At 39.4% G+C, this 27,396-nt stretch overlaps 1 pseudogene; it reads left to right on the top strand.

The window, feature by feature from the left end:
* The first annotated feature begins 3,884 nt into the window (after positions 1-3,884).
* On the top strand, positions 3,885-25,561 carry LOC138684199 (poly(A) polymerase gamma-like; annotated as a pseudogene).
* Positions 25,562-27,396: the final 1,835 nt, after the last annotated feature.

The following is a 27,396-nucleotide window of genomic DNA, read 5'->3' on the forward strand; positions in this document are numbered from 1 at the left end:
GCCTCAAAATCAAAACTCACCCTATTTCACTACAGCATGACACCCTCCCACTCCCCGCTGTTTCACAGCATCTTCCTGCCTTTAACAGCCCCCCCCCCAGTCTCTCCCTGAATACCTTTGTGTCTTAGAAACATTTCCGCTTCCCCTGCAGTGATGCGACATCAGCCCAGGAGGTCTGTGCATTCTCCAGGCTCATGGATGTTTTCTGGAGGTCCATCCAAGTGTGGGGAGTAAAGGAAGAAAAGTGATCATGTCAGCTTATGGGGCATTACTGAGCACATTCACCCCCAGCAGTGGGCATTGCTGGATCTTAAAAATCATCTTAAAAATACTGGATAGTGTAATTTTTGCTGCATATGGCTTCAGTCCACTTGGAAGAAAATTGGATTGGTTACACAAGTCTTAATGTAAGGCACAAAGAAAGCCTAAGGTTTTGAGTGCCCAAGGATGCTCTTTTCATGTAAGTTAACAGGCACATATACACCCTGTAATTGTTTAAGGACTCCCCAGAACCTCTTCAGTACAGCTATATTTTACGTAAACTGCTGTTTTCATGCAACCTCAGCTAGCGTTGTGCTGCTCTTTACAGGATGGGGTGAATGGTGTTGACTTTGGCTGTGTGCATTTCTTAAATGCATTTCTAATGTGCGTGTCAAATAATTACCTGTTAAACAGACTGCCAATCTGGCTGAAGCCAGTGCTTCCGAAGAAGATGAAATAAAAGCTTTGGTGATACAGTCCTGCTGTAAATATGATACAATCAAGTAAGTGTTGATATGTCCAAACTGTTCTTTGAAGATTATCGATAAAGTGCAGAGATGTGTGTTTTAACAAGAGAGACATGTGCCTAGCTTTTTCTTTTTTCCCCAAAAAACTTTTAGTCACATGAAGAACCCTTGGGTCCACCTCCACCATCATATACTTGCTTTCGTTGTGGAAGACCTGGCCACTACATAAAGAACTGCCCAACAAATGGGGTATGATTGTGGGGGACTTCAGGTGTTACTCTAGTTGTTAATTGTTTTACCTTGGCAGTTACATAACAAATACATGAATACTCATATAAAGAATTGTTTCTCTTGGGGTGAAATGCAGAGCTTATATGGCAATGTTGCAAAGCCCTTTAAAATTCAAGGGGAAGATGGAATTATAAAGGTGAAATTTTCTTTCTAGGTCGTAGACATTAAATACGTCCATAGATCTTTCTCTGTGAATTTTCATGCATATTTTTATATACTTCAGTATTACTGGAAATTCTTCTGTTTTCCACTCTTTTTAATGGCAGTTCACAGTTTTTATTATTTTGTATAAAACCAAGACATTTCTCTTGACCCCATCTATTGAATATTTGCGTGTTTTAATTACACTAAGTCCCTGGTTGAGTATTGATGCCATTTCACGTTAGTCACTGAAGGTATATGTGTGAGGTATGAATTCAACCATCACCTATAGACAGTGAATGTAGGTTTCTCAAGTGACTGATTCAGAGCACTGGATTAAGCTCTCACTCTGAATTGTGCTTTGGAGGAGGAGCAGCAGGTTTGTGTCTCTTCTCTGAGTGGATGGTGAGCTAAGGCATATGTCAGCCTTGAGGAACCTGAATTTAAGCCAAAGAATGTCACTTGAATTCAAAACTCTGCTCAAGCCTTTGGAACATCCTGGCTATATTCATTTAGAAGAAGCAGTATTACAGTTGAGCAACCCTTACGCTAGGTGAAAGGAGAGGATTCAAGGCTTTTGCTGCTTAAAATAATCAGGGAAATGCCATTCTAAGTATGAGTCTTGAGGTACGTCTGCCTCTCTTTTCTTGAAGAGGAGAAAAATTTCGAGACTGTTCCCAGAATTAAAAAAAAAGCACAGCAATTCCACGGAGTTTCATGATAGAGGTGCCCAATACAAAGGGTGCTATGCTGACAAACACTGAAAAAATATGCAATACCAACTATTAATGCATAAGTATGGAATTAAGTGGACCGACCAAAAAGTGAAGGAGAGAAACCACACATAAATATCTTGAGTGGCAATGCAACCAAGTTGGCCAGCATCTGTCATTCCAAGGGAGGAAGCACTGTCATTGTATCTTAACCTGAAAATCTGTGATACTTTCTAATATTAAAAGAGGGTGATCCTCCTGCTCATGCCCCTGGAATTTGGTTAAACTTGTGGTATGCTAAGAATCTGCGTTTCTGCAAAACATTTCGGTAGTGTTTACAGTGGAGTCGTTCTTCTTGAAAGTTCATTTTCCTTCTGTTTTCTGTTTCAAAGGCTTCTTGCCAAATTTAGCAGGTAGCTGTTGGACTGAGATTTCCTCCCCTTCTGACTTTTATTAAATCTTATGTGTGAAACAGACTGAAGTCTTCCTGTTGCTATAAACTAAGAAAAAACTACTGTGTGTTGACAGGAGTGGCTGTTTTAAAATGCGCTTTGTAGCACTTCCTTTTTTCCATCATGGATCTTCTTTTGTAGAAGCTGTAACATAGACTTATTCCTTTTAGAAAATGTAATTACTTGGAGACTACCTTTATCCTGATCCTGCAATTTACATTTATCCTCTGGCAAAGGAGAGGTGGGATTCATTTTGCCTGATTTCTAGCTGTCAAAAATTACTTTTCTAGTCTGAGCTTATTTCTTAGTTGATCCAATGAATGGGAGAGTTCTGCAGAAGGAAAATTGTTCCCCCCTCCCTCTTCTAGTGTTGTGGCTATAGAGAAAGTAGTTTAAACTAAGTGCCTATGTTTTAGAAGGCTAATGTGGAGTGAGAAGAATTCCATTTCCTATCTTCCTTTGAAAAAAGCCAGAGCTTGGAAAAGTTTTCCTTTAACTAAACCTATCTTTAACTTGTTTCTTTTTCCTTCCCCACCCCTCCTCCAGGGAAGCTTATGCTAGGGGAAAGAAGGAAAAGCCTCCCTTTTTACCAGAGGAGCCATCCTCCTTCTCCTCCTCCAATGATCCTGTACCAGATGAGTTGTTATGTCTCATTTGTAAGGATATAATGACTTGTGCAGCTGTTATTCCCTGCTGTGGAAACAGTTATTGTGACAAATGTAAGTGTTACTCCCATGTTTGTTAATTCAAAACATCACATCTGATTTTCTGAAAGCTGAAAGAGGAGATAATGAAATTACTTTGTTACCAGTTCTATTTAATATTTAAGTATACGCTCAATATGAAAGCGCTCTTCTTGTATAAAGGGAAAAAAAAGCCAGGAAGCTTTTCCCCCTTTTTACGTGTCTAGTTAAATCTTCTTGACATGTGGAAGGATGAATATGAGAAGAGTAGCTAATTCTGCAGGTGATTACAGTGTTAGATATTGAATGAGTCTAGTTTGTCCACAGCCCTTTCTTTCATACTAAATTATATAGCCAACTCTGGGGACTTATGGTGGTCTGCAACAAGCGGGTAGTTAAGCATTTAATCCACATTCTTCTCCATGGAAGAGTTGGTTAAAACCTTCAGAACTCAAACCTACTAATGTTTTTTTGAGATGTGTTTTATTCATTAACCTTGAGGTTGGGGACTTCTCGCTGTACTAGATAGTAGGAAAAAGACTAGTTGAAACATCAAGACACAGCCTATGCTACATCTTCAGATGTTACAATAGTGAAATGTCAAAACTGTATAGTTATTTGCTGCATACTAGAATTTTTTTACACTATTGAACATTTCTAGCTTCATGCTCTCAATTAAAGACCATATTCACCTATTAATCATATATGTGTTTTTATAATTAATTAGAACCCCCAAAACTTCCTTAGTTTGGCTAAATACAATTTTGATTATTCTAGTTATACACAGTTATTAGAACAGCATTACTGGAATCTGAGGAACATACATGCCCAATGTGGCATCGGACGGATGTTTCGCCTAATACTTTAACTGCCAACATGTGCCTACACCAGGTAACATGATGACATTTACATAAAGTGCTTGTAAGAAAAAGCTATTTGTAAAAAGCTGAAAGGGAAGAAAATACTAATTTACGTCTCCTTAAGCAAGGCGTAATTGTATAAGGCTAAATTTACTTTTCAAATACATTATCTGTTGTTGTCACAGCTTACAACTCTTTAGAGACAACCTGGCAAATTCAGGTCACACTTTTGTTTAACATGATTGCCTCGCTTTCAAATTCGGTGTTAACACTGAAGTACATTACATACAGTTACTCGGAGTTACCAGTCATTAATATCAGTGTTTAATGTGATGTGTTCAAATATCTGTATGTTGGTTTCTTTTAGGACTGATAGCATTTACAGGAATACACAAGCAGTTTTCCTCTTTGAAGGCTTTTGTTCGTATATCTGCTGAAGTTTCATCTTACCTTTTTTGTAAACGTTTTTCTGCTTCCAGGCTGTGAACAACTTCAAGAGTGGAGCTGGCTACACAAAAAGGCTCTGTCAACAGATTTGGCAGCAACAACAGCAGCAGCTGCCACTGCCTCCACCACCACTCAATACTGTTATACCTCCTGCTGCTCTGGTGACTGCTGCTGAACCTTCTACATCTTCCTCTCTGTCAACCAGCAGGTCGTTGGAAGAGAAGGTAAGCTTTATTTCAACATATGCAGCGATTCTTATATTTTAGTAGAGCTTATTTTCCAACTGTCTGTGTTTATTCACAAGGGCTCTCAGGTTCCTGTGCAAAGACAGCCAGCATTAGCAAGTCGTCTGGGCCCCCAAAGACAATCAATACCCACCACTGGTAAGAAACTGTAACTTTAGAATGTCTTTTAAAAAATGATCTTCAGATAAACCAAATGGGATTTTTTGCTTTTTCCTCTCTCCACTCCAAAAGGTCATCCAGCGAGAGCCAGTACAATTTGCTCAGCAGGTGGCAGAGCAGGCTGGGGACTCTATGTATTCTACAGAAATCCAATGTATTACTATTTGTAAGCTGTTAAACGAGGCCATAGCACTTAACTTCTGCAACAGCTGATTTATAATGAAGTAAGTATGCAGAAGATAGTTGTGGAGAATACAAGCAGTCATTAATTTTTAAATGGCCTAATTTGGATTGGGTTTAACAAATGGAATCTGTGCTTGCAGTAAAATTATTTAAAATAAAACTCAAGTACCTGATTGAAAAGAAGACCCTGAAAAAGGAACTCTTTGGGAGGAAACCATAATTACATATCAGAATTAAAAACATTTAAAGGCTCAGGTGGAAAGCCACCCTTTTGATTTCTGGCTGAACAGGGCTGTAGAAATTGATTTCTAGAACCCCCTAATAATTTGACGTGAATTTGCCAGGTTGTTTCTAAAGAGTTGTAAGCTGTGACAACAACAGATAATGTATTTGAAAAGTAAATTTAGCCTTATACAATTACGCCTTGCTTAAGGAGACGTAAATTAGTATTTTCTTCCCTTTCAGCTTTTTACAAATAGCTTTTTCTTACAAGCACTTTATGTAAATGTCATCATGTTACCTGGTGTAGGCACATGTTGGCAGTTAAAGTATTAGGCGAAACATCCGTCCGATGCCACATTGGGCATGTATGTTCCTCAGATTCCAGTAATGCTGTTCTAATAACTGTGTATAACTAGAATAATCAAAATTGTATTTAGCCAAACTAAGGAAGTTTTGGGGGTTCTAATAGAAGTCAGCCTCCAACATTCTTTTTATAACAACTTAGTTGACACTGATTGAGCAAATTCTTGGAAAAGTCAACACTCCTATTTTATGTCAGTTTTGAGTTTCTTCAATTTAGTCAGCCCAAATAGCCAAACTGCTTTCTCTCAGTTGGAGAGAGAGGAGTCTGTTGTATCTGTTATTGCAGTGTCAGGTCAGTCCTTCCTTTTGGAAGATATGTGTTATAGATAGATTGTAAGGGTGCACTGTGTTTATAAAATCTTAAAGATAAACCAGAACAAAACCCAGGATCCATTCCACAGATTGTCTAAAATCTCCAATTCAGGAAGCAAGAAAATAACAATTCAGGGACAAGAGCAGGCCAAATACATCATTGTGAGGCAACAGCATAGGAAGTGTACGTGGAAGAAGATAAAACAAGTTCGAGAGAAGGTGAGTTATTATCTGTGCTATACGGGATGCTGGCACTGCTTTCAGGCTACCAACCCAGCTTCAAGGCAGAAAAAAAAGTGGCTTTATCTTTATGCTGGCATCAGGAACAAGGTGCTTTAACTTGCCAGCAGGTGTCTGCAGGCTTTTTTTAGCATGAGTTTGTGCAGTAGGAATGGAAGGTGTAGCTGGTGTTACTTCAGTGAACGTCACAGGGTTTGGGGGTTTTCTTGCTTGGTTGGATTTGGTTTGTTTGTTGTTTGGGGGTTTTGTTTTGTTTTGTTTTGTGCTATCAATTTGGAGGGTTCAGGAGCTGATTTACATTCATTCCTCCTCCCAAGTGGTGACGGTAGAAAAGGCTGGAGTGATAAATTTCTACCCAGCTGGAGGCAGGCTGACCTCATAAGTCGGAGAGATGCATTCACAGTGAAGGCTCATACACTGCCCTGATGGCTGCAACTCCCTGAACTGTAATAGTGTGAACTTATCCGTTGTCTCTCGGAGTATGCAGGATAAATGGCTTGCAGCTTTGTGAAGCTATAAACAAGTGACAAAACTTGGAACAAATCAGTTTAACTTCTTGTATAAAATTAGGATCTCTTGGAACTGAAGTATGTTGGAGCTGTTCACTGTGGTGGACAAATCATAGCAAGAGTTGGCAAAGTATTAAACTGCCAGAGACTTCTCATTTAAACAGAAGGCTGATGGATGAATAGGTATTATGCCATGCATGCTACTTTCTCTTTTAAGATCTCTTCTTTGTATATGCCTGGCAGTCTGGTACAGTTGAGAGAGAGAAGTAAGATATTTATTTATTTATTTAATTCCAAAAAGGGAACAAATTCTATTGGGCATAAGTCATTCTCAGTAAAGCTTTCCAAGTGCCATTTTGCTCAACTTTTAAGTTGTGAGATCAAATTTTCAGTAATACATGCAGGCAACTGAAAAACATCTACTCTTGACTAAGAGAATTTGCTGTTGATAATATCTGCTATATCTAATCGATATTGTCCTTTATGTCAATCTCTAATTATAGCCTCTGCAGGAAGAATGGGGCAACAAAAGGCAGATGGTGGCCTTCTGTAGCCTGGAAAGATCTTGGATGCTAGCAAAGTCTAAAACCCATTCTTGTGTTGTGCAAACTTTCTGAAGTGCAAGTTGTACACTGCAAGTAATGTGTAAAACATGGAAGAAGTTGCTGCTGTAGTTGTTTTAATTTAGATGTAATGCACAGCAATTAAACATAAGCTTTCCTTCTGTATTTGTTATGAAAATGATATCATAAGAAGGAAAATATTAATTATGACTATTTTTACTTATAAAGTGGAAATTGACAATGCCTATAAACAAGGCAAGGCAAATTAGGTCAAGGCCTAGTTACACTTGCAAGTAAACAGCTGTTCTGACTGGGGAGACTAGTTGATAGGACTACAGTTCTAATACCCTCCCCCCCGCTCCAGCTTTTTGGAAAACGCATAGAAAAAAGTTTGAAAAATGAGCTCATAGAGAAGGGAGGCGGAGGGAACCCACTAGATGACTAAAAGCCATGTCTATAGTTGGATAAAGCTACTCTGAGAGAGAGAAATCCATCTTTCCTCAGTGGAAGAGTAAAGGCAACAATTAGAAATAAGGAGCTGCAATAAGCAATCTTTTTAAAATCAAGTGTTGAAGCTGTCCTTTGAGCACTTCCTCATCCCATTCCAGCCAAAGTGGGTCAGATGCCTTAAATAGTTCTAAGCATCTCTCGACTAACCCAGCTAATATTTGAAGTTGTCCATATATGAAATAGGAAAATGTCTGGTTTGAATAAAGGCATCATTAATCCCTTTAGCCTTAGGGGTTGGATATGGACTCTTTGACAAGCATGATGAGTTGTAGAGACCTTTTTAATGTGTCTCCCCCTTTTGCTACTAGTGTTTCTGTAGAAACCCTTGATCCATTAAGTACAGTCCTCACTTCCTTGTCCCACTCCTTTCTCTCTCCTGCTTTCAGCTGGTAATGCAAAGTAGGGGTTTCTTTCTCCATTTTTCCCTTTCTAAAGCAAGGGTTCTATGGTGTAAAAAAAAAAAAAAAAGCTCATGCTGCTTTTAATTTAATGTTGTCCTGCCATGTCAGTCCTGTGCTGCTTCTGATTGCAAAGAAGTCTAAGCAGACAGGGCAAGTGGAGGGTTGGAGGTGAAAATGATGCCTTGCTGTGCTTGGAGTTCCAGGGGCAGTAACCCTGTGGGCCTCCAAACCCAGGTGCCTGGTGTCCTGCTCAACCTAACTGGGCAGTGAGCTAGTTAAAGCAGATTTGAGCACCTTCTACAAACAGATCTTAACTTGTGCTGCTCTGCGTGCTGACATACAGCTCTTGGATTTAGATTAAAACAGATGTATGTACAGCTACGCCTCTGAACTATAAAAATTGAACACTGTGTTAGAAGCACAAGGCTCTGCTAGCAACATTAGCTGCAGATTGGTTGATGTTTTCATTCATCCTCTTCTGTAAACGAAACCAAGGTAATGCTGAATTTGCTGTAACAACTCTGTTTAACAGACCACTTTGTTATATGTCCTTCCTCTACAATAAACTATAATGTCCTTCCAGAATCAGTAGAAGCACAGCAAAGACATTGAACTAAAAGAAGCCAGTGTTAAATTGTCTTGTTTAATGTTAGCAAGAAGCTGATGGGAATATCCTTAAATCAAAACTGATATGAAACACATTTATGTCCAAAACTTGTGCTGTATGTAGTGTCACCCTTCGTGAACTTCAAACCTTTTCATTTCCTGGCAATCAGTTATAACTCTCTAGCGCAATGCAAATAAGCTGTCTTAAGAGGGTAGCAACTTGGATCTTTTCTTATATCCACAATTTTTTTTTAAAAAAGTAGTTGTGACTTCTAAGTTAGGTCAAGTTATCTAAAAACCATAAGCAGGATCTTTTTTTCCTCATTTATGTTAATGTTGGGCAAAAGAACAGAAGCTGATTTGGAAACCGGTTAAGTGGAAGGGTGTTTTCCAGTAAGGTGGTTGGTTTGTTTTTTTTTTTTTCTTTTATGGAGTCTTCAGTATTTTATTGTCTCCCACAGTACTCTTAGGCTGCAGAACCAGCCTCAAAGGCACTGTGGAATTACTTCTCCAATTAGCTTGGCTCCTCCTAAGGATAGAGATTGCATTCATACTCAGAAGCTGGTTGAAGTGATGAAAGCATTTGGGGTATTTGAAGATGAGGAAGAACTGAACCATGGGTATAACAAGACTGTCAAATTTGTTGATCTCCTTGGGTGGGGGGGCGATTAGGGCAAACTTAACATGAGTTTTCTTTACAGGCTGGTCATTCTTGGTAAGCTGAATAACTTGGTCAAAGAATGGATTTCAGAACTTGGTGAGAGCAAGGTAAGGATTTTTGATACATTCTTATCAAAACAGCTGAAGCCTTTTTGTTTCTTTTAAAGAAACTAGGATTTATGCTGAAGTTGAACTTTTAACTTTCTTAAGTATCAAGGAGATCCGTAATAACTGTCATTGAAATAAAGTATAAAAGATACTTCAGATCAAGCTCTTCAAGTCCTTGGGGCACTGAATAAATTTGTGAATTGGCTCCATCAGTTGACTTGTAGGAGTTAAGAAAGCTGAAAAAACATATTGTGGGGTGAGAAAGATGGTAAATGGGCAATAATCTTGCCCCAAACAGCCTACAGCACTCAATCTAGTTTGGCATTATTACACTAGACTTGCCTTTGGTATGGCTCTTAGATTGTGTTAATTTATGTGGGCTGGCTGCAGGGAAGACTGATAGTAGGTCTTAGTTTGTTTAAATTGATGAAATGATTGCTACATTACTCATCTTTTTTTTGTTTTGTTTGTGAGCTGCAAGCACTCACTTCAGAAAAACAGTATCAGTCTATTAGACTAACAACTCAGTACGGGAGGGAGAAGACATTGTTTATGGAGGCTGTTGTAGTCTTTCTAAATAACTTACATGCTAGTTAAACTTGCACGTAGCTCAATGTGTATTTTACATTCTACAGAAAACTCTTTCTCTTCTACCCACAGAATCTTTCCCCTTCAGCAGTAGCAAATGTTGGTGGCAAAATATTTATGTGTGGTTCTTACAGGCTTGAAATACACAGTAAAGGTAAACTTTTGTTGTCTGGTCATAGTTCTAATGTTTGAAAGTGTCTTCCAATGGTAACAGAAGAAATGGAATCTCTTTGCAGGTGCTGACATAGATGCTGTTTGTGTTGCTCCTAGACATGTAGAAAGATAGGATTTCTTTCAGTCGTTCTTTGAAAAACTCAAACATCAGGAGGAAATAAAAAATCTAAGAGTGAGTAAGCTCTCTCTTTGATAGACTGTGCAACTCCTACAATAAGAATATTCATGTTGAAGACTCATATTGGTAGTTGTTGTCTTACAAACCAAAATTAAAAAGGGAATTGTTTCTGAGTACCTTCTAAAATACTCTTTACGCAGCATGAAAATGTTGAAGTCAAGCTTTTGGTTCCCTTCCCCAATGACTGTACATCACATAAGACTCTTTGTGGTTCACTTTTTCCCTACCCATGGTTTGGGAATGAGTTGGCTATAGTATCAAAAAGCAAGATTGTCCCTAGGAGCCTTGCTTTAACTTTAGATGTAGTAAGGGGCTTGGAAATAAGGTAACTGCATGCAGGTAGAGGAAGGGGCAGCCTGAGATCTAAGCAAGTTGAATGTGATGTGGAAAGGTTTCTGAGACTCAGCCTGAGACTTTGTAGAAGAGATACACAGTCAACTTTACATAAAGTTAATAGGAGCTGTGCTGCGAACGTGCAAAACTGCCTTGTAAAATCACCCTCGGTGCCTATGTTGTGTACCTTGCGTATAAAACCAAACTCCTGAGAAGTGTTTCTGTCAGCCTAGTCTTCCTTGTACAGACATTTTGAAAGATTTCATATGCATAGCTAATGAGCCTTCGTTTAGAAGACTGCCACCTGAAAACAGACTCAGTGGGCTGTGGCACAGCTCTAACAAGTGGTCTACAAAATTGGAAATTGTCCCATAAGGTAGCTGATAGCATCTCAGGCATGGTAGAAAATAAAAATACAGGAGGCTTGTGCACGCTGTCAAATGTGGACAGAATTTTCTAGATTTCTCTGGATGTTAACCAGTAGTAAGATAGCTATGGAAATCTCTTGCTTTTCTTCCTCACCACCAAGGTAAGTACCTTACAACCTCTGATACTGATGGCTCATTGTGCACTGTTTGTTCATTACAATACATGATCAGCCTCTGAATCTCTTGGCTAAATAACTTCTGAATGCTAGTATTAGTACTGTATTAGTGCTATACTGCTTGCAGCTTATTATAAGTTTTTTTTGGTTTGGAAGCAGCTCAGTCTTTATACTGAGTAGTTAGCAGTGTAAATTCTGCATTTGATCGTAGTTTAGGAGAAACATTAAAGTAGCAAAACATTTTTTCTTACACAGTTATCCTCTCCTTTACAGGCAGTTGAAGATGCATATGTACCACTTGTCAAGTTTGAGTTTGATGGCCTTGAGGTAAGCATTTTTTTTCTTTAAGTGAGTAAATTTTTTTCGTGCTTTGGAATAGGATAACTTTTCCAGGGACCTGTGACTGTGCTGTTTTGGACCACAACCTATCCCAGGAGAATACATTGCTTATAGGAAAATAAGCCCCTAGGAAGCCTGGCAGGCATGGGAGCATCAGGGACATCTTTTTCTAAACCTGTGCTGTAGACCAAGGTAGCCTGCTTGAATAGCATTTATCTCTAGGATCGTGCAGAGTGGGAGCAGAGGAAGTGTCCTTGCTAACTCTTCTTAGCTCTGACAAGTGAGCTTTCTACAGAGGGATGCGTATAGTGTAGTTCACTGTGTGAAACATGTGAGCAGACTAAATGTTTTGCTGCAAATCCAAAATGAAGTGGTCATGGGACAAACAATCTGGAAAATGGAAAGTAAAAGTACTCATTTGACTCCTGCCTAGGTTTGTCAGCTGCAGGAATCCTGGTATCTTGAATACTTCTTACACAATTAATAAAGACCTGCATGCTCTAATACCTAAGCAAGTTACTGCTTGGTATCACTATTATGAAGACATTTATTCAGTGACCTTTTTGTGGCCTTTATCTGGTACAGACATTCACAGAATAATTTTCTTGCCTCAGACTGTACTAAACCCCAGATACTTCAGGATCAAAAGGGCTTACTGCCTAAAGAAAATGCTCTCTCCTTTGCTGAAGTATAGTTGAGGTGATTGAACTTGTCTTAATTCTGTGATTAATTTTAAGTTCCTTTTTAATTAAAATTCTAAGTCTAGAGTAATCTTTTTTTCAACTTAAAAACCCCTCTTCCTTTCCCTAGCTTAAAAAGAAAGGGGTGATGCAATGAAGGTTTTGTAAATAAAATATGGAACTTTTAGAAATTTTATGGAGTCTTCTGGTCAATAAATCTCGGGAGATGTATCTATAGTCACATAATTCTAAATACAAATGTTAACCTTTCTTTTTAGACTTGAATGACTGTCCCCCACTAGTGTGCTGTTTGCAAACTGTGTGGCATTCTAATGGCTGGCACTTTCTTCCTCTTAAGATTGATCTCATGTTTGCAAGACTGTCTATGCCAACTGTTTCTGATAAGCTTGATCTCAGAGATGACTCACATCTCAGAAGCCTGGATATAAGATGTATATGAAGCTTAAATGGTAAGCATATTTACACATCTTTAAAAAGAAAATATTACTAAAATTGGTGTGGAATGCACATTACACAACCCAAGTTTCTGTACAAGATGCAGAAACTGATCCCCTGTATACTTGAGATCTGAGGAGGTGGTGAGTGGGCTGAAATTTAGATGTTTCAAGTTGTGTTTCATGTTTCTTTGATTGGGGTGTGCACATTGTTCCAGTTTGCCACAGAAACTACTTCAGATGAATAGGTAGAGCACTTGATAGAGAAGAATGTGTGGTAGTTCATTAAAAAAAAAACACAACAAAACAAACAAACAAAAAAAACCAACCCCAAATTTAAAATACTGAAGCCTGACTTGCTCACTGTTTAACACTCACTGGTTTAATTGTTCCTGGCTGTCGAAAGAAACCTAGCTTTCGGAATCCTGTGGAAGGGCCTTACTGAAAATTGTTGGCTGCAGTCTAAAGTATGAAAAAGCTGTTGAGGGCACCAGTTACCTGACGTGATACTGAAAGTTACGTGTAATCTCTAATTTTTAAGGTAATACAAAGCAAGTAATCCAAACTTGTTTTCATAGACTTGAAGGATAAACTGTAAGTTATTGATCCAGCATAGCATAAAAACAACTTGTACCTGTGTCGTGGTTTCAGCGCAGCTGGTAACAAAGGACCACGCAGCCGCTCGCTCACTCTTCCTGCCCCCCTCCAGTGGGATGGGGAGGAGAATCAGAAAGGAGAAAAGGAAAAAAAAAAAAAAGTATCCTTGAGCTTTGAGATAAGGACAATTTACTGGGACAACACAAAAAAAGACATTACAGCAACAACGGTACTAATAAAAGAATATACCAAACAAGTGGTGCACAGTGCAACTGCTCACCACCCAGAACCCAATGCTCCGCCACTTCCCCCACTGAAAGCCGAGAGCCCCCCCAGCCCGCTCCCCATTTATGTACTGAGCATGATGTCACATGGTATGGAATACCTCCTTGGCTAGTTCAGGTCAGCTGTCCTGGCTGTGCCCCCTCCCAGGTTCCTGTGAAAATTAACTCTATTCCAGCTGAACCCAGGACAAGATGTTACTAGGAAGTTCTGTGCTTCAACATTTTTTCTTACAGGCTGCAGAGTTACTGATGAAACACTACACCTAGTGCCAAATAAAGAGAACTTCTGGCTCACACTGCAATTAAACTGTGGGCAAAATGTGAGTAATGTGATTGTTTGTGATCTTTAAACTTTTCAGAGGTACCTCATGCTGAAAAAATAATAACATTAGAATTCCTTCAGCTTTGGATAGCTGTTTAAATAACAGTTTTTTACCCCCATGGGGCAGATTCTGTGTGTTTTTTAATGAGGGTAGAGTGGGGAGAAGAGGGGAGTGCCTACAGGACAAGGTGCTGCGTTGCTTATCAGGAACCTGACTACAAAGGATAAAAATGCCAAGTGAAGTATAAAAGCTCGATACATAAGGAATAAGAAAATACTGTTTGCGCATGTGACTAGAGCAAGTGCTAGAAGAATGGTAGAACCTTTTTCTTAAGGGAAGTTGGATGAAGCAGTAGCTGTAGCAGTGCAGGCAAATTTCAGAGTAGCAGTATTTTGGGAAGTGGTGTGGTAATGATTCTTTTTCTCATCGCTGTGAGGACCAACAATTTTGGCCTCATTGCACTGAAAAAATAACTGACTTTGAGGCTGAAGTGTACTAGGTATTCTATAGATTGTGAGGTTGGTGCTGTAAATTTGAAGGAATATACTTGGGTATTGAAAGACTACAGGCTAATGACAGCATATCCATTGTATGATGTGGCATTTACTCCAACATGCTGGGATTCATTGGTAGGGTTTCCTGGGCCATGCTAGTAGCAAGAATGTATCAGCTCTAGCCAAACGCTTTGGCTACTACTCTGATTAAGACGTTCTTGTTTTTTTTCAAAATGGTAAGAGCTATTTATGACTATTTTAATTTGCAGAAAGTAGTTACACTTTTTGTGGTAGTTCTTTATATAAGATTTACACCAACAACATTCAATCCTACCCTGAATTACATGGCAGAGTTTTAAATGGACAGTTAGTTACTGGCTTTTCTTATACAGGGAGTGGCCAAAACCTGTATTGCTGAAACAACACGAAGAGAGCAATCTTAACTTACCAGTATGGGACCCTAGGGTATGTAGACATTGAATTTGGAAGCCTTTAAACTTTCTTCTAAGCTAAGCTGCTGGTGCTGAGCACAATTGTTTTAACATCATAGGTGAACTGATGAGACCGATATCATGTAATGCCTATCATTACCCCAGCCTATCCACAGCAGAACTCTACATACAACGTATCTACATCAGCATGAGCGGTAGCGGTAGAGGAGTTAAAACATGGTAAAGTTCTTTCCATGCATATTAATTGATTAAAAAGTATAAATTTTCCTCTATGAAACCACATTATCTGAATTGGTTATATTCTGCGAGGTGTTCCGCCCTTTTAGGCAGAAGAGTTCTCTGGGAAGTATATCTGTTGCAGGCAATAAGGGACCAGTTTTACAATGAACTGTTGTAGTAGACCTGCATTGTGTCAAGGGAATCCCTGCTTTTTGATCTGTCAATCATTGTTCAAAACCTTTATCTTATAAAGTTTATATCATGCTCTGCTAGTCTTTAAAAAAAAAAAAAAAGTAATAAGTTTTTCAACCTTAATTATAGGTCTTGCAGTTACAAATGAGATTCTCCAAGGAAAATCGGACTGACCAAAGCTCTTTGAACCACAGAACTTCTTTCAGAAATACAAGTATGTATGAAATCTGTTATCTGAACTTGAAATTATTTACTTACTGGTTAGCATAGATAGTTTTAGCTTGCAGTCTAAATAGAAGATGGCATTGGTGTTTGTTTTTCAGAAACTGGAGGTAGTCATATGAATTTCGGTAAGGATAAGTAGAGGGAAGAGAGAAAAACTATATGTGTTATGCCACTGACACTGTTTTTATTAAAAGAAATCAACTCTGATACTTAGAATGTAGCAGAATGCAATTATAAAGGGTGTAATCAGTTTTTCTTCAGTTAATACTGTGCCGAATGCAGGATATAATCTGTCATGTCTGGAAGTCACATTCTATACATTTAAGGCAGTTTTGATTTCACTTGAAGGAATACAAAGTCCTGAGCTAGGATATTATTTTTTCTTTTCTTCTAGACATTGTATTGTGCTGACTGCTAGTGCCTCCACTGAAGAGCATCACTTAGAGTGGTAAGACTTGCTTTGAATGTGGATTCAATAGATAATTGACACTCAGTTCAGTGTTGCACTTCATTAGTTAATACAGTTAACAAAAATAAAGCATTCAACTCTGCAACTAGGCATGGAATACAGTACCAAGTTAAGTAGACAGTTCATCAGCAAAACTGAAAGCTTTCTTGTGAAGGGAAGTTAACATAAATCTTGCTGTTTCAGAAGTTAACCTAAAGATCTAAGTCATGATGAGAAGGAACAAAGAGGGTTAGTGTGCATATGCCTGAAGGTCAGATGCTCTGTGTCATCTGGAGAAGCAGATGCAAGGAGTCTAAGGAGACTACTTACCCAACACTGCTTCAGTTAGGAAGATGTTCCTTGTCGCAGAGTCTGAAGTAAACGGGGATTACTTGATGTCATCAGATGTGTAGTGGACACTGGAGAGTTAGATCTTTTACTGAGTTAGAGAGCAGTGGTCTCCAGATTTTTGTGCAGTCCTGAGAGAAAAAAAAAAAATTAAACACATAGTTGCAGTATATATCTACTTATTTACAAGTTACATACACATTACTGAAGTTCTAGTATTTTCTTCCCATACCCAGTGGATTGTCTTGTGCACCCCCTGGTGTACACCCCCGGCATACACCCTGCCCCCCCCCCACTTTGAAGACCACTGTTGTAGAGCCTTAGAAGACTTGGTTTCATAACTTTTTTACTGGATGTAATATTTAATTTAGGACTAGATTACACTCAATGCTAAGTTGCTCTGGTTATGTAGTCAGCCTATTCCAGAGCCTCCTTTTCTCCAGTGAAGTGAAACAAGGCTGTTTAATCTAGGTGAAACCTGACCGTCTGCACAGAGCATCTGAATGCTGATAAATAGTATTTACAAACTTTTAATCTAGTAGTTTGCTCAGGCATCTTATGTTTAGTGCTGAAAATTATCATCTCAGCACGCTTGGTAGTGGATAGGTACATTGCAGGGGTGCTGATCTACTTTGTGAAATGTAATGTGAGAACCACTTCAACTGTAGTGAGAGAAAATGACTGCTTACGACATGACATTTGTCACTGTCTCAAAGGAGATACACCAATAACAACTTGTTTAACCTGTGTGAACCAGCTGACTAACTGTGAATCTTGAAATAAGGGGAAACGGTGAGGAATTAAGGTACTCTAATGTATGTGGTGTTCTCACTCTTAAGAAATGAGTACTTTACCTGCTTTGCTCAAGTAAGCAAGCGAAATAGCTCTGTGTAACAGACCACTGTTCTGAGGGCACCTTGGTTATACTTCAAAGTTTGGCTTGCGCTTTAAGGCAAATAATTTAATTCTTATGCTACCTCTAAAAGACATCTTCTCTCATGTTTAAAAATAGCTCTAATAGGTAATACCTTTTACCTGAACTTTTTAATGTGTTCACTTAAAAATCGTATCAGCTACAGCTTGATGTCAGTTGCAGTTAGGTATACAACAAGGAGTTATGGGCAGAGGGCTTAGAGCCAAATAGTTTTTGATGTGAAATGTTTTTAAGTGAACAAAGTTTATCGTATCTCACAATAAAGATGAGGAAAGTTCTGGCTCCAGTAAAAGCTGATGTTTTTTGCAGTGACAGAAATGGCAGCAAATGGGGCTTAGTTTTGCATCTGGGAAAATGAAAAGCAGAAGATAAATTTGCTTCAGTTTGTCTGCTATAAGAACAAGTTTAGTTCACCAACTCTTGAATGGATTTGGGAATAGATGACACATCTCTGTTGTTCATCAACATAAGATACTTTTGAAGAACGTAGAGTTCTGACTGCTTTCAAAGCTAGCAGTGTTTTAGGTAAAAGGGTAAAATGCCAGTACTTCATTTAAATGAAGAGCCTTTCTGGTCATGATACATTTCTTGGGCAAGTTTCTGTTGAGACTGTGTTGACTAGATCATTTGTTTATTAAAGGAACTATATTTTTTGAGTTTGCCTGGAAAAGGGTAAACTCTTTTCACAGGTCAATCTGCAGGAAGAATTGCATCTTTACTCAGGTGTAATTGAACAGTTGTGCTTGAGCCTTTTCTAAACTGTTGCTCTCCTTGATCTTAGGGGCAAAAAGGAGTTTTGCTGCTCTTCAAAATGCAGCCAGAGCTGCTGGGAATCTGCTTCTTGTTGATATTTTCATCATAGGTCATATGTTGAAGTGTTGTATCTGACCCGTTAAGAGTACAAGTTAAACTTGTTTACCTCTGTCTTTGGAAACTTTAAAGCTCAAATGTCACTGGAAACTTCTCAAACTATACTGTGTGTGATATAAATATCCAGTATCTGCTCAGCTGAATGAAACTTACTACTTACTGACTGGTTAGCATTTTTGTATTAGCATTGTATTGTAAAAAGGCATATAACAAATGTGCTGGATACAGTTAAAAATGAGTAAATGGCTCTTGTTCTTATTAGGATTGGCCTTGTTGAATCTGAAATTCGTGTGCTAGTTGGAAACTTGGAGAGGAATTAATTTCTATCTATTGCACATGTAAAGCCAGTCTTTCCCTGGCAGATGAGAACTTTGTAAACAGTGAGTTTCATTACTTTTCTGAAATACAGTTTGGCCAATGTATTTGTATTGTCTTTGTGTGGCAAGGTTTTGGTAGTGGGGGGGGGGGGTTACAGGGGTGGCTTCTATAAGAAGCTGCTGGAAGCTTCCCCTGTGTCTGACAGAGCCAATACTAGCCGGCTCTGAGACGGACCCGCCACCGGCCAAGGCCGAGCCAATCAGCGATAGTGGTAACACCTCTGTGATAACATATTTAATAAGGAAAAAAAGTTGCTGGGACAGAAACAGCAGCCGGAGAGAGGAAGTGAGAACATGTAAGAGAAACAACCCTGCAGACACCAAGATCAGTGAAGAATGATGGGGAGCAGATGCTCCAGGCGCCAGAGCAGAGATTCCCCTGCAGCCCCTGGTGAAGACCCTGGTGAGGCAGGCTGTCCCCCTGCAGACCATGGAGGTCCACGGTGGAGCAGATATCCACCTGCAGCCTGTGGAGGACCCTACACCAGAGCAGGTGGGTTCCCGAAGGAGGCTGTGACCCCGTGGGAACCCTGCACTGGAGCAGGCTCCTGGCAGGACCAGCGGATCTGTGGAGACAGGAGCCCATGGAGCAGGTTTTCTGGCAGGACTTGTGACCCCGTGGGGGACCCACGCTGGAGCAGTGTGCTCCTGAAGGACGGCACACTGTGGAAAGGACCCATGCTGGAGCAGTTTGTGAAGAACTGCAGCCCGTGGGAAGGACCCACATTGGAGAAGTTCGTGGAGGACTGTCTCCTGTGGGAGGGACCCCACGCTGGAGCAGGGGAAGAGTGTGATGAGCCCTCCCCCTGAGGATGATGAAGCGGCAGAAAATAACGTGTGATGAACTGACCATAAACCCCATTCCCCGTCTCCCTGTGCTGCTGGGGTGCGTAGGTAGAGAATCCAGGAGTGAAGTTGTGCCTGGGAGGAAGGGAGGGGTGGAGGGAAGGTGTTCTGAGATTTGGTTTTATTTCTCATTACCCTACTCTGGTTGATTTGTAATAAATTGAGTTAATTTTCCCCAAGCTGAGTCTGTTTTGCCCATGATGGTAACAGGTGAGTGATCTCTCCCGTCCTGATCTCGACCCACAAGCTCTTCGTTATATTTTCTTTCCCCTGTCCAGCTGAGGAGGGGGAGTGATAGAATGGCTTTGGTGGGCACCTGGCATCCAGCCAGGGTCAACCCACAACAGTATTGCACTTTGCTTGTATTCATTCACCTCAGCTTACCTGCGAGAGATGTTCGGTTACGTACCTACTGTTTTGTAGGTATGAGGCCTCACAGGTAAGGTTCTGAGCATGTAGGATCTTTTTAAAGAAGGGAGAACTTCAGGGAGGAGTTCTCAGAGAACTTAAGTATGGGCTGACTCTAATCTTTAGCTGCTGCATACAACTAAATTGTTTTGCTTACTCCCTTCTTGAGAGTACATACTAGCATCCAGATAATTGGCATCTGTGCATAAATGATAGATTTGTGAATCTGTCTTTTTAGGAGTGGATATGTGTCAATGTCAATGTGGTTTCCTGGAATTGTATTTAGGAAAGTGGAAAATGCAGCAAGTGTTAACGTTGATTTAACGTATGTTATACAGTCGTTCAAAGGTAAGCCTATATTTTGCTCTAGTCTGGTAGGGTTTCATTTTTTTATTCTAGTGCAAGTTGCTTCACAAAGTGAATTGTGGTTCCTTCTGGTATTAGCTATTAGATATTTCTACCGAGCGCGATACATAGAAGATTAGCCTGAAAAACATACTGTTTTGACACTTTGGCACAGTAAGTCCATCTTGAAACAAAAGTGTGTACTAAAGTCCTATACCATATACCACACGTGAAATAACTGCTCTGCAGATCATAGTAAACTCTCACAAAGGAACTGCGATTCATGAGGTGGACAGTCAGATGTGAAGCCAGGAGATGTCCATTTACTGGGTGTAGCTACACTTGTCAAAAACAGTTGTCAGTTGCTGAACTTTGAAAGTGGGAATTAACTGTATCAGTCTCTAAAATAAGTTGTTAATGCCTGTTGAGAGTATTTTTTCCAAAATAACAGTTTATGTATGATATCATCCCAGAACTTTGAAAGGCAGTGAGTGGTCACCTTGTAATGACATGCAGTCTCGCATGTAAATCTTCATGTTCATCTTCCATTATTACTTTTGATAGATGTAGAAATAAAGTAATATTTCAAGTGTTGTTAGATAATGCTAGAATAAAGGGATTTTGGGGTGAGCAGTCATTTGAAAGTATAGGTCTTTTTGCCACAATCTGTTTGCTTCTTCCCAAGCTGCCTGCTCTTGTGCCTTTCAGAAGTGCATGTGTGCTGTCAGGCTCGTGCCTAGCTATCATAATGATGAACTAAGGAAATCAGGTTACTCTTCTGAAGTGACAAGTGTGTTTGGGCAAAAAGTTCTAATGGTGGGCTCCTTTAAACTCTTCATCAGTTCAAACAAACATTTATCCATGGTACCAGCATGAGCTGTGTGTTGTGTTGCTCAGACAACATGAGTAAATGCAGTAAAAGCTGACCTTCTTTTTAGCTCATGCTTTGGGATATGAGAAAAACACAGAAAAAAAGCATCAAAACTCTTGTCTGAGTTTCAAGCCAGGTGGGGTGACTTCCTCAGACTTGTACTCTTCTCTGAACTGATGCTTGTCTTATACGTTACATCCAGTGGCACTGTGTTTCAATGTTGTGGCAAATGTAAATTATGTCAACAAGGTTTATGTACTGCTAAGAGGCTAGAACTAATGTTAAATCCTGTATTTCTATGCACAAACTTTATTAGCATAGCTGTGTGCTCTTAGTTTAGTGAAGCACAGCCGACAATATGTTTCAGATACAGGGTTTGAATCCAGAGAGATTGAACAGAAAAGGTGTTTCTTGAGAGGTGTGATATCCCTTGGCAAATGTGGGAGTGGCCAGTAGTTACATGCAAGAAAGCTTTTATCATGTGCCTTGACTTTGAGAGAATATCTCTAGAGGGCAAGTTGATGGGCTCAAGAGTATAAGGCTCATAGTTCGGAAGGCTTTTGTTAAATGAACTTTATCTCACTTTTCCATAAAAACATTATTGAATTTACTTTGAAGCAACTGTTCATACCAGTGTGAATGTTCATATGTGTTCACTTCTAGGTCTCCTGTAGAAAGACTTATAAGCCTTTTTGTTTTTGTTGCATGTCCTTACTTTGATTCCCACTCTGTATGTTAGTAAGCTGACTTTCCAGTTATGCTCATGATAGGCTTGTTAAACTTACCTAAATGTGACTTAATTCTGTAATAACTTCTGTGCTAGTATAGCATTTTTTAGTTGCATAAAAGGTTCTTTGCAGGCAATTAAGAAAAACTGGTTTAAATTGTGGTGGTTCTGATAAGTCAGATGTCCCTAAAATCTAGACTGTCTTGGACAGATAGAGTTTTAACACCCGAATTAGTGAAACGCCCCCCCCCCCAATCACCACAGTAAATATCAAACAAAAAAATTAGTCTAAATCTTGATTAAGGTGTCTGGTCTCTCATCAGCTGAGCACAGTTGGGTTGATTCAGAAATTCCTCTAGATCTATTTTCAACCAGAAAACTAAGGGTTAAGGAGTATTATCTCCTTCAGGCTAAAATCAGCTCAGATGTGAGCTGCATGATTAGCAAACCACAGCTGTAACTGAGCACATAAATGTATATTTGAACTTAAATAGCTATTACATACCTGGTCTGTACTGGATGTGAAATGGGCATCTTGGGTCACGTTCATCTTGGGACAACTTCTTATTCTTTGTTTGGGCTGGACAGACTTAAAGGCTTGCTGCTTCTAAAGAAACCATGTGTAACTTTGACAAATACCTAATGCAAACATTCCCACTAAGCTACAACGCTAAATTTCCTGTTAGTTTCCAGCCAGGCTAACAACCTCAATATGCTAAAGGATGGTATGAAGATTGAGGCAGCTCATGTGAAGAGAAAGCATCTCCACTATTTTTTGCCTGCAGAAACCTTACAGAAAAGAAAGAAGGTATAATAAAAATTTGGCTCTTCTGGCATTTTTTTTTTTGCTTTAATAATTACTTCATTATTTTGTTGTTGTTGTTTCAGCAAAGCATGCTAGGTGCTAGTCAAAATGCTAGTGGGCTTCAGTGCAAAAGGACTTCTTCAGATGGAAGTTGTTTGGACAGTTCCAGAGACACAGACTCCAGAACACCAGATAATGTCTCTTCTTTAAATAAGATTTCTAAATTGGACACTTCTACAGCAGAGAGATAAAGGTTAGCACCATAACCTTAAAACTGTGAAGAAGCTGCTTTTTAACTGACTCGCAATGTGAATGAGGTCTAGGATTTTGTGTTGAATCTATGTTGTTCATAAGCATGTGGAGCGCTCTAATGGCTTCAGGAACAAAGCTGTCATCTCCTTTGGGCACATGGGGAGAGACAGGTTAAAGAAATCCTTGAAAAAATTAATTCAGTGTATGTGAACACATATAGGAAGAAAGAAGAACATGATAACAGAGCAATTATTTGGTCTTGAATGTAGTTCCCCTTAGGTTAGCGTGTAACTTGAAGCTGGAGTGTTTTATAAGTAGGTAGCTGTTCTTTCTAACAAAAAAAATGGTTAATGCCAAGCATGTTCTAATGAAGTGCTGATCTTGATCACAGAAACACTAGAGCTGCTGATGATTTGGTGCAGCAGTATGAGAACTTGTGCAGTAAAAGTGTCTGTCACTTCCTGGGAAGTCTCTTTGTTCATAAACTACTTCAGCACAGGAGGAATATGTAATCTTGAGAGTAATAGCCCAAGACTACCAAATGAGTAATGCCTTCTGTATTCAGACTGTTTGGTACTGTAGCAGTAGCATTAAAAAAAAAATAAAAATTGGATGCCTGTATGGGTAGAGCAGATACATTCATGAAAAGCAGTACAGAGTGCTGGTGTCCTGGTTTCAGCTGGGATATAGTTAACTGTCTTCCTAGTAGCTGGTACAGTGCTATGTTTTGAGTTCAGTATGTGAAGAATGTTGATAACACTGATGTTTTCAGTTGTTGCTCAGTAGTGTTTAGACTATAGTCAAGGATTTTTCAGCTTCTCATGCCCAGCCAGGGCACCTGACCCAAACTGGCCAACAGTGTATTCCATACCATGTGACCTCCCATCTAGTTTAGGAACTGGGCAGTGGGGGGGCAGGGATTCGCCGCTCGGGGACTGGCTGGGTGTCGGTCGGCGGGTGGTGAGCAATTGCCCTGTGCATCATTTGTACATTTCAATCCTTTTATTACTACTGTTGTCATTTTATTAGTGTTACCATTATCATTATTAGTTTCTTCTCTTCTGTTCCATTAAATCGTTCTTATCTCAACCCAGGAGTTTTACTTCTTTTCCTGATTTTCTCCCCCATCCCACTGGATGGGGGGGGAGTGAGTGAGCGGCTGCGTGGTGCTTAGTTGCTGGCTGGGGTTAAACCACGACAGCTGGATATACTACCCTGGAAAACAGTGCAAGTACATAGAGACTGACTAAAGAAAATGCTTAAGTTTAAATTTGCGGTCTGAAGTTCAGCAAAATGAAGATCTCATTCTAGATTGCCTGTGAGTTTGTTGTTCAGTAGAGTGCGACAATGAGATAAGAAGATAGACATTTGTCTTGCATGGACTTTCTGGAAAGGAAAAGTACAGTATTTTACAAACTAGCATTTTATAACTCTGGCATTTGACTTTTACAGAAATGCTGTGTATCAGAAATCTGATGGTGCTACCTCATGTAGCTGTGCCATCAGTGTCCAAGGGACTCTCCATTTCTGTTACTGATTCAAGTATGTATTGAAGTAGCGGATGGAATCCAGTCTTTAATTTCATGGCTGAACTCTAGAAGCTCAGTGTCTCCTACAGAACTGGAGGCTACAGTTGCAATAAGAACATTGGGAGCTCCAGTTGGGTGCACCATTCCAGGACATAACACAGTTTCTCCATGCGGATCACATTTTGTCCAAGGACAGCATGAATTAAGTGGGACTCCAATTACAGATCCTAAGAATGCTGCACTTAAATGACCTTATTCACTGACCACTAAAGGACCTTGCTCACCTACATCAGAAGAATGCCCCCAAAAACTAGTAGACAGAGAAAAAGTAAGGAGAGGGGGGTCTAGGCCAGGGAGTGTTTGAAGTAGAATTAATTATTGATGTACAATGAATGACATAACTGAGAAGAAATGTATATATACATCCCCAGTGGATTCAGGAATCTAAATTTAAGCATAATGGTAGTTTTCCTAGGATGTAGGTATGAGAAATTGTCTCGAATATACTGTATAGCTATTAAACAATTTTTTTTTTTCCAAGATCTGGCACTAGTGACTGTTTCTGGTCTGGTGGCAGGGTCTCTAAATACTACTGTACTTGTATATTACTGCACTGACCAATTGCTGAATGAACTGACTTATTTGGAAGCGGTTCTTAATTCAGGAAAAAAAAAAAATCTCAAAATGAAGTGGATATGAATCTTATAAATTTAAAAGTATGAGCTAATCTTGTTCTGCCAGATGATTTTTGAATGCATATTGATAGGTTTGCTGCTTTAGAAATCAGCAGCCTACTCAATAGGTTGTCCACTGCTGACATGACAGTGTGGAGTTGCTAGTTAAATCTTGTTTTTGTGGAAGCTTTCGATTAATGCTTGATTTGTTTTATTGCTATACATAACTCTCCTTAAACAGCTGTTTGTGTGGCTTGACCTCTGATTTGAGGCAGAGGCAAAGAACAACTAGAAAAAGCTCAATTTTGATACTTGTAAAGAATCAGCTTGCAGAACTGTTACCTACTATTGAATATTTCAAGTACAGATTTCAAGGTTTGGGTAATAAGACTTTTTGCGAGGCTTGAGATTGCCGTGTGGTAATGGTAGTCTTGTCTAAATGTTTTAAGAATGGCCACTAATACACTTAATGTGTTGACTGGAAGCTGTACTCAAATATGAGGGTAATTTTAGCATAGCAATTATTCTGGGCCTGTGTATTCTGTTCTTCTAGTTAACTGGCCAGGATTCAGCAAAGATGGTGGCAATCCAGAAGATGTCATCAGCAGATCTACAGACAACATAATTTTGAAGGGGTTTTACTCAGTGGACTAACTGGAAAGCTGAACGGACTGTTCCAGTGCCCAGACTACCTCACACAAATACTCTATGTGTTTGTTGATGTAAACAAAAATATGCTTTTTAGTTTAACTTATTTCAGTCTTCATTTCCCAAATATATTCTTGTAAGAGTTATCCTTATTAGTCTTTTTAAAAGTCTTAACTATCACTAGCTGAAACAGCTTTTGAAAAAGCCACAAAACCCAACCTGTCCTGTGACTTGGATTCAGAATGTGTGTAAACAGGTTAACTAGTCACTGCAAGCACGCTGTCGTTCAAAGTGTATATGAACGTGCTTGTATCCATTTGTGCTTTCCTAGTGCACGTGCATATATTGTTCTTATCTTAAATTATTTTCCCATTTGGCACATACACTTCTGTGCACCTATCACAATAGTACTCAGCTTTCTCAGCTAGTAGCTTTCCTCTGCCTAACGCAGCCATGCACTACACAAGTATTGCCTCCCATGGAGGTCCATTAATAATTTAAATATTGAAGAAAATGCAGCAGAGGATGCTACCAAGATGTGGAGAAGATAGACATGTCCCTTGCCATTGTATCTGATTTTTGTCTTAAGACTGCTGCAGCACGAGACTTGATGGGATTTTTTTGTTGTCACTGGGTAGTAAAGCTAAACTCAGAACACATGGCTGAAGATGTACTTAAATGTTGCAATAGCCAAGGCTGTTGTGACACTACTACCCACCTGCAAGGTACAGTCTTGAAAGCAATTGGCATGCAGAGAATGGTTTCAGATAAAGCCTGAAAGCTGTCTACATGATTACATCAAAACTTGTAGTAGTCTGAAGGTCTGGTCTGGGGAGAAATCCTGATCACATGAAGCAAATGTTATGCTATCTCTCTATTGTAATTTCTTTATAATTTGGTGTTTTTGTAAATGAAGTTCTATGTTTTTCCAGAGTATTTTTGTATGTACTGTAAAATACTGTCTTCCAAAGAGAAATTTAAGTTTTTTTTTTTTTTTTTTTTTTTTTTTTTTTTTTTTTTTAAATACACATGGGATCTGCTCAAAAACCCCAAACAACTAAAACAAATGTAAGGTTGGGGGGGGGGCAGTGCCACAAAAAATATGTTTTACGAAATGATAATGTCATGGTAGAGTAAATTTGAGGAGACTAGGAACACTGCTTTCCTGCTTCTAGTATTTCCAGGGTTTGAATTAACAGCCTCTGAATAGTGCAGCTTGCAAACTGCATTGACAGCAGAAGTCCCAGTTTGCTGTGCGGACAAGAGATACCCCTGAATTCTTTTAAAATTAGTTGCTTGGCTTAAACAGCAATTCTGAGCTCTGATCATCTTAAGCATCCACCTAAAACCCTAGTGACAAGACCCAAGAGGCACGTAGCTATCTTGTGAGGTCCTCGTTCTCCTGCATTCCCCCTACTGCTAGTATTCCAAACTTGTGGAGAAAGCATGACTATGGCCATATACTTACTTTTTTTCCTTATTACCTCTGGTTTCCAGCTTGCTTCAAGTGCAATTTATCTCTTAGAAAATTTGCCTTAGTGGGTTTGAGAGGTCTTCTTCTTCCTTCTCCCCTCCAAAAACCCCAAAACTTCAGAGTGCAAAGCTTAGGTTTACTCACAGGTTAAAATTAAGAAACAGAATCCATGTAACTTAAGTGGCTTTTAGCAGAGCCACACCTTGAGTTTGTAAAATGGTTACCTTGGTTTTGTGACCAAGGTTAAAACCATGGTATTTAAATACTGTCAAGTCTGTGTACTAGTTACAGTAGGTATACAACTTCAGCACCTGTGTAAATAAAAATCCATCAGGAATTTGAAGGAATTAAAGCTGAAGTAGGTGAT

The sequence above is a fragment of the Haliaeetus albicilla genome, unplaced genomic scaffold (genome assembly GCF_947461875.1).
Source record: "Haliaeetus albicilla unplaced genomic scaffold, bHalAlb1.1 scaffold_39, whole genome shotgun sequence".
NCBI lineage: Eukaryota > Metazoa > Chordata > Aves > Accipitriformes > Accipitridae > Haliaeetus > Haliaeetus albicilla.